A 12,677-nucleotide genomic window follows, 5' to 3' on the forward strand; every position below is an offset into this window, starting at 1 on the left:
AATGAACACCCTGTTATACTGCTGGTCGAGTTATAAATTGTTCCTATATTCCTTGAAGCTAATTAGATTTCTAGAAATCTAACCTGAGAAATTATTTCAAACACAAGGATTTCTACACAATCCAGTCATGGCCATAATATTTAAAATGGGAGAAAAATTGGAAATAACTCAAAGAGTTAGGATGAAACAGATTATGACTTTCTTTGAAATGTAATGTTATGGATATTTTGCAGAGATTTCACAACGCTTTGGGAAATTTTTTCTCTTTAACATTTATCTGCAAAAAAGATACAGCATTGCATAGTTGTGGTTGACCTTTAAGTTGTGAAGCGTTTTTAGAGGATAGTTATTACTTTTATCATGAAAGTAACAAGTAATTTTTCATTTCTTATCTAACACGGTGACAAATGGCTGATTTAAAGAACATGAAGGTTCTGTTGAAGACGACATTTTCCTCTGTGTTGAGTTAAATGACTGAGTCTTGTTCACCTTAAGTAACTAGATTCTGTCTCCAGATCGAACCACATATTCAGAACAGTTTAAAAATAATTACAAATGATTCACTGTGTAAAACAGCTTGTATTTTTTTTTTTTTTTTGCTCTGACATATGTAGAAATCCTTCTCTTTTTGAGGAAAAATAATTTGGTCTTTATTATTCCAACACAGAGTGGGTGTCTGTCATGAATGAAAATGTCAATGTATTTTAATAACAGAATCCACCCTTTGGTATCACAAAGGAATTAATTATTCATGGCACCCACTGCAATGAGATGCTGTTCTCCTCCTGTGAGGCGTGCAGGCCTGGCATTACATTATTAATGTTCCCTATTTACAGACGCACATTGTGAAAGCAATTTCCCATAGACATGCTGAGTGTTTCATCCTGTTCATTTGGAACGATCGGGAAAGCGGTCATTCAACTGAATTATTACGGTGACGTTACAATTTTATGTGGTATTTTCCAAATAATCATGAAAAATTTAGCGGAGGAGTAAATCATGAAAACACGTTTTTGGAAATCACCACCAATTCTTGTGAACCTAAGAGTGTGAGTGAGTGATAGTTCCACAGTCATGTCTGGCTCTTCGTGATCCCATGGACTGTAGTCCATCAGGCTCCTCTGTCAGTGGGATTTCCCAGGCAAGAATACTGGACTGGGTTGCCATTCCCTTCTCCAGGGGACCTTCCCCACCCAGAGATCGAACACAGGTTTCCTGCATTGCAGGCAGATTGTTAACCGTCTGAGTCAACAGGGAAGCCTACTATTAAGACACATTTCTAAGTATAAAGACGGGTCACCTTAAAAAGTATCAACAGATACTTGCTTGACTTTGTCTTATAGTCTATAGACAACACATTAGAATATGTAATGAATCCATCCACGTTTTCCAAAGGAATACCCGAGACAGAGGTAGCAATAAAGTTATAAATGACAATCATCAATCAGATGAAATAATTTAGATGAAGCTTATCTAAAGAACCCTGTATTCCCAAAGGCCACGGGTGGCTCCTGGAAGTTCCTTGTAGGGCCTAAGATGCCTGCAGCTTTCTTGATTTTACTTCCTCCATCACCTGTCTGCTGTGATGCTACAGCTTCACATACCTGTGTCTCCATCCTCCCCCACCTTGTCCCCACCCCCATCAAACAGGAAAGCTGACTAGACCAGGAGAGATGCCCACCCCTGCTGGGCCAATTAGATTCTTTGTCCAAGGAATTTGGAACTTGACACCCAGAGACGAGTTGCCACGCAGTGCTGACCACTGGGCGTGTAAACTCGTTTTGATCCTCAATAAGGTACACATAGAATGACCCAATGGCCCGGCAATTCTGTTCTTAAGTACATGCTCAAAAAAACCTGAAAGACACACTCAAATCAGTACACACTTAAAGCAGCATTATTCACAACGGTTGAAAAGAGGAAATGATCCCACTGACTATCAACAGATGAATAAATACACAGTCACTGCTTCCACTTTCCCCCCATGCCTTCCTGGTGGCTCAGCTGGTAAAGAATCTGCCTGCAATGCAGGAGATCAGGGTTCCATCTCTGGGTTGGGAAGATCCCCTGGAGAAGGGAAAGGCTACCCACGCCAGTATTCTGGCCCGGAGAATTCCATGGACTGTATAGTCCATGGGGTCGCAGAGTTGGACACGACTGAGCAACTTTCACTTTCATTTGCCGTGAAGTGATGGGACCAGATGCCCATGTCCATATTTCTAGGAATGGGTAATTACATAGGCTAATGAGTGGGAGGAGTATTCCAGCTATTTGGGGGAAAGGATGGGGATTTCCAGGAATTGGACTTTCTGACCTTTATGGCCCATAAAGTTCACTTTATGAACTGAACTGAACTGAACTGATGGTCATGCCACTGGTGGGTTGTCGTTTAACTTGATGCTGTGTTCAGTTCAGTCGCTCAGTCATGTCCAATTCTTTGCGATCCCATGGACTGCAGCACACCAGGCCTCCCTGTCCATCACCAACTCCCAGAGTTTACTCAAACTCGTGTTCATTGAGTCGGTGATGCCATCCAACCATCTCATCCTCTGTCATTCCTTTCTCCTCCTGTCCTCAATCTTTCCCAGCATCAGGGTCTTTTCCAATGTGTCAATTCTTCGCATCAGGTGGCCATAGTATTGGAGTTTCATCTTCAGCATCAGTCCTTCCAATGAATATTCAGGACTGATTTCCTTTAGGATGGACTGGTTGGATCTCCTTGCTGTGTTACAATGATCATATTCTGAGGCTCAAGATTTTGCCATCATGGACCTGCTTGGTTCTAAACAGTTTACGTTATGTCCTTGGTCTACGTCATTCTTTTAAAAGGTGTGCTCATACAATGAAATGTTCAGTCATAACAAGGGATGATGTACTGATACATGTTACACTGTGGATGAACCTCAACATATGCTAATGAAAGAAACCAGTGACAAACAGCACATATTACCTGGTTCCTCTTATGAGAATTTCCAGAATAGGTGAATCCACAGAGGCAGAAAACAGATTGGTGATTGCTAGGGGCTGGGAGAGAGGGTTTAGAGAGAATAATTGTTAATGGGTATCTTGATCTTTGGGGGCTGCTGTAACAAGAAAGTCATCAAATGTTGGCTTAGAGAAAACAGAAATTTATTTCTCATGGTTCTGGAGGCTGACAGTCTAAGAATAAGGTGCTGGAAGGTTTGGTGTCTGGTGGAAGCCTGCTTTCTCGTAGAAGACTGTCTTCTATGTGTCCTCACAGGGCAGAAAGAGCAAGGGATCTCTCTGGGGTCCCTTTTACAAGGGCAGTGATCCCCTCTCAAAGGCCCTGCCTCCTCATATCATCAGGAGTATTAAGTTTCAAAAATGAATTTGGTGAAGTGAAAGTCACTCAGTCGTGTCCAACTCTATACAGTCCATGGAATTCTCCAGGCCAGAATATTGGAGTGGGTAGCCTTGCCCTTCTCCAGGGGATCTTAGCAACCCAGGGACCGAACACCAGGTCTCCCACATTGCAGGTGGATTCTTTATCAGCTGAGCCACAAGGGAAGCCCAAGAATACTGGGGTGAGTAGCCTATCCCTTCTCCAGCAAATCTTCCTGACTCAGGGAGAGGTACTTATCCTTAGGGGCTTCCCAGATGGTTCAGTGGTAAAAGAATTCACCTGCCAAGGCAGGAGATGCATATTCCATCCCTGGGTTGGGAAGATCCCCTGGAGGAGGAAATGGCAACCCGCTTCAGTATTCTTGCCTGGAGAATCCCATGGACAGAGGAGCCCAGTGGGCTACAGTCCATGGGGTCGCAAAGAGTCAGACTCGACTTAGCAACTGAGCATACATACTTCCCCTTTGTCCATAGAAACAGGTATAGGATTTTCTTTTTGTTTGTTTTTGGCCAAGCTATGCAGCGTGTGGAATTTTAGTTCCCTGACCAAGAATTGAGCCTGGTCCTCAGCAGTGAAAGCGTGGAGTCCTAACCACTGAATAGCCAGGGAATTCTGGGAATTTTCTTGCAAGAAGATGAAAATGTTTTGCATTTAGGAAGAAGTGGTGGTTGTACCACATTGTGACTATACCAAATGCCTTTGGGTTGCACACTTTAAGTAGTTAATTTTATGTAATATAAATTTCACTGCACTAACAAGCAATTCATGTAGAGTTGAGGTCAGGAGCTGGCACCTGGCATTGCCAGACAGATGCTAAACAAAGTTCCGTGGCAGCACAGGCTGGGAGCCAGCAGAGGAGATTGGCTGGAGATTGGTGGATCAGGCACGCAGAGAGGGCAAAGGCCGGCGGGCAGACCAGAGCCACGTGTGGCCAGTGACTTGTCAGTCCCTACAGTCGGTTCTCCCAGAATCCTCTGCATCCCCACGAATGCCCTGTTCTCTCAACTCAAATGGATCTCTGCTTCTTACAACCCAACGGTTTCAGGCTAAGACAGCCTCTTTCCAGCAAAATCCTGGGGAGCAGCGTCCTGGCCAATAGACCGGGCAGGGCCTGCAAGTCAGGGGTCACGGCCGCGTTGTTGTCTCTCTGCACCCAGAGTCTAACAAATCAGGTGCTGGACTGATGTTCGCTGAATGAAATCACTGAGTGGGCACTGAAATAATGATGATCAGGAGCTTTAAAAAAGATGCCCCCATAATGGGACGGCCCCTGCCAGAATCTAAGGTCAGAGACCCAGAGATTACAGACCTGGAAGCAGCCTGAGATCCGTCAGAACCCAGCCAGGGCAGCCACGGCCGGCAGGACCACAGGGCCTGCCCCAGGCGTGTGTCTGCTTAAGCGGAAATCCGATCTGGCAGAAGAGCCGGCCAACAGGAAGGAGCGTCTCCCGCGGCTCTTGCTTAGAAGTGACGTCATCTGAGACAGAACCAGAGCTCCCCATGGGCGATCCCTCCAGGAGAGGACCTCAGCTGCCTGTCCCGCTCTGTCCACAGTCACTGTGGGAGAAGAATCTAGGGACGGTGTGGTTAATCATAGCCACTTCTGCCTGCACCGGGCCCACTGCTGGAGCACCTCCCAAACCCCTCCGCCGTCCTCCAGCATCGTGCCTGAGCCTTAGCGCTGTGCACGCACAGAACCCTGAACTGTAAGCACTGTCTTCTTACAAGTCTCTCTCTCTTCTTACAGCTCTCTCTCTGGCCCTCCTTCCCTCCCTCTCTCTCTCCATCCCCTGATCACCCTTCTTCCTCTTCAGTCTCCCTGGGCTCTTTCCTCCACTGACTGCGTGCCCTGCTCCATTGCTTCAGTCCAGTCCGACTCTGTGATTCCACGGACCATAACCCACCCGCCTCTTTTGTCCATGGGGTTTTTCTGGCGAGAATAGTGGAGTGGGTTGCCATGCCCTCCTCCAGAGAATCTTCCTGGCCCTTCGATGGAACCATGTCTCTTACGCCTCCTGCATTGCAGGCGGATTCTTGACCGCTGAGCCACTGGGGAAGCCCATCTTCACATTTCATTAACATCTTGAGCTGGTGACAGTTTAGCCTCACTCTGGCCCAGAACTCTAACCCAAGCTCCAAACCCACAGAGCTAACCGTGTGTCAGGTCACCTGATACCAGCTGGTACCCAAGACAGCTGCCCAGGCCACTCATCTCTCCTCCTCAAATCTGTTCCTCACCTTGTTCCCTCAGCTCCTCAGTGAGAAATCTGGGGGCAGCCCTTGTTTCCTCCTGCTCTTTGCCACCTTCCCCTGCAGTCAAGTCCACAGCATGAATTAATTAGGCTTCTGAGTACTTCTTTTTTCCCCCTTGTCCAGAGATCTTTTTATTCTTTACAGGGAAAATAAATTGAATAAGAAAACATTTTTTGCACATTGACCTGTTATGCAACTAATTTAGAGTTAGTTAGATACCAGAGGGAAAAAATTCAGATAGGAGAGAAGCCTTTGAAAACAAGAGTAGTGCCAAAGCATTTCATCTTAAGTGGTAAGCAGGGGAGGATCCAGGTTTTGTGGGACCTGAAGCGATGCATTTTGGGAGATCTGTCAAATGTCTGTTAAGATTCCTTCTTATGTGCTTTATGTAGCAGGCCAAGAGGACCTGCAGTCCAGACTGGAGCAAAAGAACAGAGGCAGAGTGTCCTCCAGGAAACAAGAGTTCATTTGGAAAATTCCTTCTCCAGCATTCAGTTTTCCTGTTTGGGATTCTGTGTATAACAGAGTTCAGGGATGACCTTTGGCGGTTGCGGGTCTCTTTCCTTGCCATAAGATGCTGGAGGAGTTGGAAGGATGCAGGCTAGGTGAGTGAGAAGATAGATGGCTGTCCTGCAAGCACAGGCCCCTGGATGTTTCCGGACTGTTACTCCATCCACTCCAGACAAGAATACTGCAGTGGTTTGCCATTTCCTCCTCCAGGGGATCTTCCCAACCCAGGGATCGAACCTGCCTCTGTTATGTCTCCTGCATTGGCAGGTGGGTTCTTTACCACTAGTGCCACCTGGGAAGCCCTTCATTCAAGTCAAGTCAAACATTTCATCCACTCCACCCCCTGCACTACCTTGGCCAAAGGGCTTCTCATCGCTCTCCTCCTGACCGGGTGCCATCAGAACAATATCCAGAAAGCTCAGATTTAACCCCTGCTTAACCCCTGCAGCCATGAAATAAACAGACACTTACTCCTTGGAAGAAAAGTTATGAACAATCTAGACAGCATATTAAAAAGCAGAGACATTACTTTGCCAACAAAGGTCTGTCTAGTCAAGGCTATGGTTTTTCCAGTAGTCGTGTATGGATGTGAGAGTTGGACTATAAAGAAAGCTGAGCGCCGAAGAATTGATGCTTTTAAACTGTGGTGTTGGAGAAGACTCTTGAGAGTTCCTTGGACTGAAAGGAGATCCAACCAGTCCATCCTAAAGGAAATCAGTCCTAAATGTTCATTGGAAGGACTGATGTTAAAGCTGAAACTCCAATACTTCGGCCACCTGATGCGAAGAACCAACTCATTGGAAAAGACCCTGATGCTGGGAAAGATTGAAGGCGGGAGGAGAAGGGGGCAACAGAAGATGAGATGGTTGGATGGCATCACCGACTCAATGGACATGAATTTGGGTAAACTCCGGGAATTGGTAATGGACAGCGAGGCCTGGCATGCTGCAGTCCATGGGGTCACAAAGAGTCGGACACAACTGAGCGACTGAACTGAACTGAACTGAACCCCTGCTTGAAGTGATCCAGGATTTTGATGCCAGTCTGCAGAAACAAGTCCAGGCTCCCTGATCCAGCATCTTCATGGCCCTCCTTATTCTGTCCCCTCTCCTCTCCCCTGGAGTTCCTCTGGGCAGGTGTCTCAGCCCCCTCACATCCTAGGAACAGTGGAGGACAGTTTGGCCCCTTCAGATCATCCATCTTGATGCACCTGGGCCTTTGCACCCGCCACTCCCCAAATCCACGGCCTCATCCCTTCCCTGTCTACTTGATAAACACCTGCCACCTTTCCAAGAGGGTTCAAGGACCAGGATTCCATGCAAGTGTTCACAAGCATTTGTCACATGCTGTGTGGAGCACAGTGGACCCAGGCCAGGGCTGGCCTTCTAGAGCTGCCGCTTTTGTGTAAGGAGGACACAGACAAAGGATGTGGAATTCACTGAGTGCTGCCAAGGGACGTGTCAGGGAAACCCTGCCCAAGATGGCCAATGATCCAGTTGACAGGTGCTGTCCTCATTTTAGAAGCAAAAGTCTCATGTCCCAGGAAATGGCTGGTCAAGGAGGAGGACCCAGAAGGAAAGTCAGTGTTAAGCGGAAGAGATGGCAGGAGGGTGTGGAGAGGTTTCCAGGTAGCTGACCCTGCCCGGGTGAAGGGGGAAGGGTTGCCTGAACAGGGCAAGTTCGAGAAGCAGAAGAAAGCCTGGTATGACTAGGATGAGTCAACCTTTCTGGAATAAGCCCTCTGCCCTCATTTGCCACATCTAACCCCCAGAAATGACCCTTCTCTCCTCTGAGGTCCTACAACGCATATGCGTTTTAAATAATTTAAACAGTTTTAAATAGGCTTTTTGTTGTTTAAACTATACATCCAGGAAAGTCTAAAATAATGAATGAAAAGTGTGTATAAATGACTGCATAGCAGGACATGAACATTAACTGCAAACGGTAAAGAAATGAAAGTTAGAAATATATCACATGGACATTTTTAAACTTATGACTTCATTTGCTAACTTGACCAATTTTCCTATAAGTGACTTCAGGCCAGAGCCCATTGCCTAAGCCCACGTCTCTGGGGTTAGTAGCATGAATGTAGTAAACATTTGCAGGATGGATGACACTTGAATTGTGCTTGTTCATTCCCAGAGCACCTTTCAAGCACCCACTGAATTAGAACCGAATCAAAGCAAAGTTATTTTTATATGACAAGCAGAGAAGCGTTAATCCCAAGGATGTCAGTTTCCAAGTCTCCCTGAGACACCAGGAAAGCAGAAGGCAGGAGACACCCAAGGCCAGGAGCATTTAGAGACAAAGCATGCTTGTGAGAGAAGAAAGTTATCATGAGCTCAGGCTTTGACGAAGAGTCTAGACCAAACTGAAATGACGTGGGGCTTTGTTCTCTCTCTTTGTCCTCAGACTCTAAGGCCCAGGAAGACAGAGAGCATCTTGGTCTTGTTCACCTCTGTGCCCTGAACTTCCAAGAGCAGATGCATTTGACAGCTTTGCTCAGCCTTCCCCCGCAGCAGTCACTTAAATAAAAGCTCCTTGTTCAAAGTGTTTGTCTGTGAGCTGGAATCCCACCCCAGATCTGTGGCTCAGGACCTGCATCTGAACAAGTTTTCTGTCCCATGAGTATTACCTTTCGAGAAGACCTGTTTTAAACAGCCTAGGTTGGCTATAAAATCAATTAGCACTGAGGCTTCCTTCCCACCTGGAAAATGTATCTTTCATCTTTGAACCCCCTGCTCAGGTGGTCTTTGTATGAGAAACTTCACAGACATCTCCCCTGTTGCCATCACTCCATCTGCCAGTCTGCCCTATGCTCACCCTTCTGTTGAGACATTTATCACACAGAGACTCAATTTGGTTTCCCTGCCTGTCTTGCCCACCAGATGGGTTAGCCAGACTGAAGTCCTTGAGACAAGAGAAGGAATCTTATTTTTCTTTGCATCCCAGGTTCAGTTCACACACTGAACTGATGAATGATTTGCCTGGTGTGTGCTGGCTTGTGGGCCCTGCCTTTGAGTCCCTCATTCTAGAATCCCAAACTTCACCAAGAGAAGTTTTCCTTCCCTCCTTCCCACCTTCCTTCCTTCTTTCCTTCTAATGGAAATGCAGAAGCTCAAGAAATATTCCTTTGGGGACCCAGCCTACCAAAATTATTTTTGTACTGTCATAATTAGGTAGAACATATATTCAAAATGAATAAGCAAATTCCCAAGGTGATTCCTCAAAAGGCAGCAGTAAAGAATGCCATGGCATTTTCGGGGGCTTCAGGATTCCGTAGCCTCTCCCAGGTAGCGAGGAGAGTGGCCACTTCATCCATCCAGTAGTAATGTTTTCTCATCCATGTGAACCTCTGAGGAAGTGATGAAAAAATCTAGGGATTCAAATAGAACAGGATGTGTGTGACATCAGGCTTGGTATTCATGCTGCAGTCCTTACACAGATTGGCATCATGTACTGGGGCTATGAGCTCCTTCAAGACACCAGCTCTGCCTTGGACATCTGAGTGTGCCTTGGCATTTGACATAGCATCCAGCTCAGAAGAGACTCACAGAAATGCTCATCTCCATTGAAGACAAGTGGACACATGGTTCCAAGTCAAGTCCAACTCTCTGTGTGCCCCAAGCAAAGCACACAACCTACGCTAGATCATTGTCTTTGTTACAAAGCGATGCGGTTAAAACAGCTGCATCGTCTCCAAGGTTACATACCATGGACAGCACTAGAAGAATTACAGCCATCTTCTTTGATTTGCTCACTTCTGCCTGAAGTGCTGGTGAAATTGCTGATAATTCATGTGAATTAGTAAGATGTTACCATTTTGATAACTGAAGTATAGAATGATCACTAAATAACTAATGTTCTCACTATAAGGATTTTTTTTCATGGTTGTTTATAAAATTCAAAAGGAAACCCTCTTGGAAAAGTAAAATAGAAAAGATCTCCTTAAATACGTCATTTAGCAATGCAGGAGGATGTACTTTATATCTCTCAAGAATGTCCCCCAAAGGACTTTTTCTAAGTAATCCAGTGAATCTGAACACTGCTTTATAGACCAAAAGGTGCTCAAATCAGGTTGTGCTTAAAAGTTAGCTGGGTAGCTTTGTTTTCTTAATACAACCCCATGTGAGGTGTTAACTAATGCACACGGAGTCTTTTTGTGTGTTATCCTTAAAAAAATGTCCCTTTTTCTGGTTGATTCAGCCATGAGCCAGTGCACATCGTGGGCAAGGGGATGGTGTCCTGGATTTCAGCCCCTGATGGCCTTCTTCACCAGGTGCCTTTGTGCAGTGTGCAAACTTCACAACTGTGCATGGCAACCTTGTTCTCAACTTCCCCCACAGATTCTGATTAAGGGATTTGGATGAAGCTGTGATTAGATAGTTTTAGCAAGTTCCTCAGATGAGTCAATACACTAGCATATTTGAGAACTGCTACTTTATTATACATTTGCTCAGCAATCATATTTATATACAATGCATCTTTGCACTTAGTTATCAATGGTTTATTATAGCTCTCTAGTAAGTCAATCCTGAATATTCACTGGAAGGATTGATGCTGAAGCTGAAGCTCCAGTACTTTGGCCACCTGATGTGAAGAGCTGACTCACTGGAAAAGACCCTGATGCTGCAAAGATTGAGGTCAGGAGGAGAAGGGGACGACAGAGGATGAGATGGTTGGATGGCATCACTGACTTGACGGACATGAGTTTGAACAAACTCTGGGAGAGAGTGAAAGACGGAGAAGTCTGGCATGCTGCAATTCATGGGATTGCAAACAGTTGGACATGACTTAGCGACTGAACAGCAACAAAGTGCTTCCTACATGTAAAAGAAGATGAGTGTGTCTTCTGGTTGAAGCTATGATTTGGAAATTTTCTTATGTACTGTATAAAATACCTCTTGAGTCATCGCTATAGCTAAGAAGCACCAACGTGGATCTCATTGGGACCAGACTCTGCTATGAACTTAGCTGGCTCAGTGAAGCAGCCTGGTGTCAGCATGCCCTCCAAGCCCTGGGCACGTGCTCCCCCCCCCACCCTGGGAGGAGCCCCTCTCAGCTCCTGTCAGCACAACTCCTGCGATGCCCTACTCTGCACCTGTCTCTCTGGGCCAGCGGTCCCCTGGCGATAGGTCAGATGAAGCCTCCTGGGCAGAAGTCATCCCTAAACAGAAGAAGACCATATGTGCTTCTCTGTCTTGATAGATGTTGCACTTGGACTTCCACGAAAAACTGTGGCCTGCTCCGGTAGCTGGAATGCCAGCAGCCAAGCCCTGGCCCCTCAGCCCCGCCCGTTGCAAGGAGCGGCAGCTGCTGTGTGGATGACGAGCCTGCAGGAGCGTGGAGGGAGTCAGTAGCAGTGTGGACCCGGAGGGGCCTCTGTCGGCAGTCAGTCAGGGAGTAATTAAAACGGTAGGGCTGAGGCCTGAGTGAGCTTCACTGCCCATATGTTGCCAGAAACTCTGTGCTTTTGAGAGAAGATGAACACTGTGTATCTTCTCCTGCCAAGGAACAGGGTGACATGGTATGCCCCAGCTGCCACCCCAAGAGGAGATAAAAGGAGTCATCACATCCCATTGACGGTACTCACTCCCACCTGAATACGGCAGTAAACTCGTTATCTGTATTACATTTCATCTAGAAAGAAGTCTGGAAGTTGTCATGATAAATGTTTTCAATCTTTTTTCTATCCTAAGCATCTCATACCACTTTCCTACAAAAGATGCTTTGAACACTCTTTGGAAGGGAATTTTTACTTCACTTGGTAAATAGCTTGTCTGATGTCAGTTGATATCTCATTCATTCCCTTCAAAACATGAGGCGGCATTCACTGAAATATACAAAGTTAAAAGATGCTACATGTGCATGGACCACATAAGCAGCTGGAAAAGAGCTAGCCTCCTAAGGCCCCTACTCAGCTGTGAGCCTGGGCAGCAGCTGGCTGATGGCAGGCGTGTCTTGCTGAGTTAGGGATGTGCCCACAGAGGGTGGGCTGGGAGAGAGGCATAACCTGCAGAACTGGGGCTCTCACCCCCCCACCATGGAGCACAGATCCTTGGCTTTACCCATCAGACTTTCATACCCAGAATTAAATCTGAAGTGTATTAAAAAAAAATAGGAACCTTCCTCAGTAAGTTAAACATAGAATTACCACTCTCTCCACCTTGAAGTGTATGTCCAAGAGAAGTGAAAACCCGTGTTCACACAACAGCTTGTACATGAACGTTCACAGCAGCACTATTCACAATAGCCAAATGGTAGAAACAACCCAACTGCCCATCCATTGATGAGTGCACAGACAAAATGTGGCCCACTCATATAGTGGAATATTATTCAGTCATGAAAACAAATGAGGTCCTGACACATGCTACAGTACAGATGAGCCTTGGAAACATGATGCTTGGTGAGAGAAGTAAGCCAGTTACAAAAAACCTGTATTATGTGATTCCACTTACATGAAAAGTCCAGAATAAGCAAATACATAGAAGCGAAAGTAGACTGTGGTTGACAGGAAGCTTGGGGTTTGGAGGGATGAGAATGACCCCCT

General features: G+C 46.1%; 1 long non-coding RNA gene across 1 annotated transcript; it reads left to right on the forward strand.

The window, feature by feature from the left end:
• The first annotated feature begins 4,827 nt into the window (after nt 1–4,827).
• LOC145506211 (uncharacterized) lies at nt 4,828–10,943 on the forward strand. The gene is made up of 2 exons (XR_014053629.1): nt 4,828–5,070; nt 6,010–10,943. It is a non-coding gene; the product is annotated as an uncharacterized LOC145506211 (long non-coding RNA).
• The last annotated feature ends 1,734 nt before the right edge of the window (nt 10,944–12,677 follow it).

This window comes from Giraffa tippelskirchi, chromosome 5, assembly GCF_054371585.1.
Source record: "Giraffa tippelskirchi isolate mGirTip1 chromosome 5, T2T-mGirTip1v1.2.pri, whole genome shotgun sequence".
Lineage (NCBI taxonomy): Eukaryota > Metazoa > Chordata > Mammalia > Artiodactyla > Giraffidae > Giraffa > Giraffa tippelskirchi.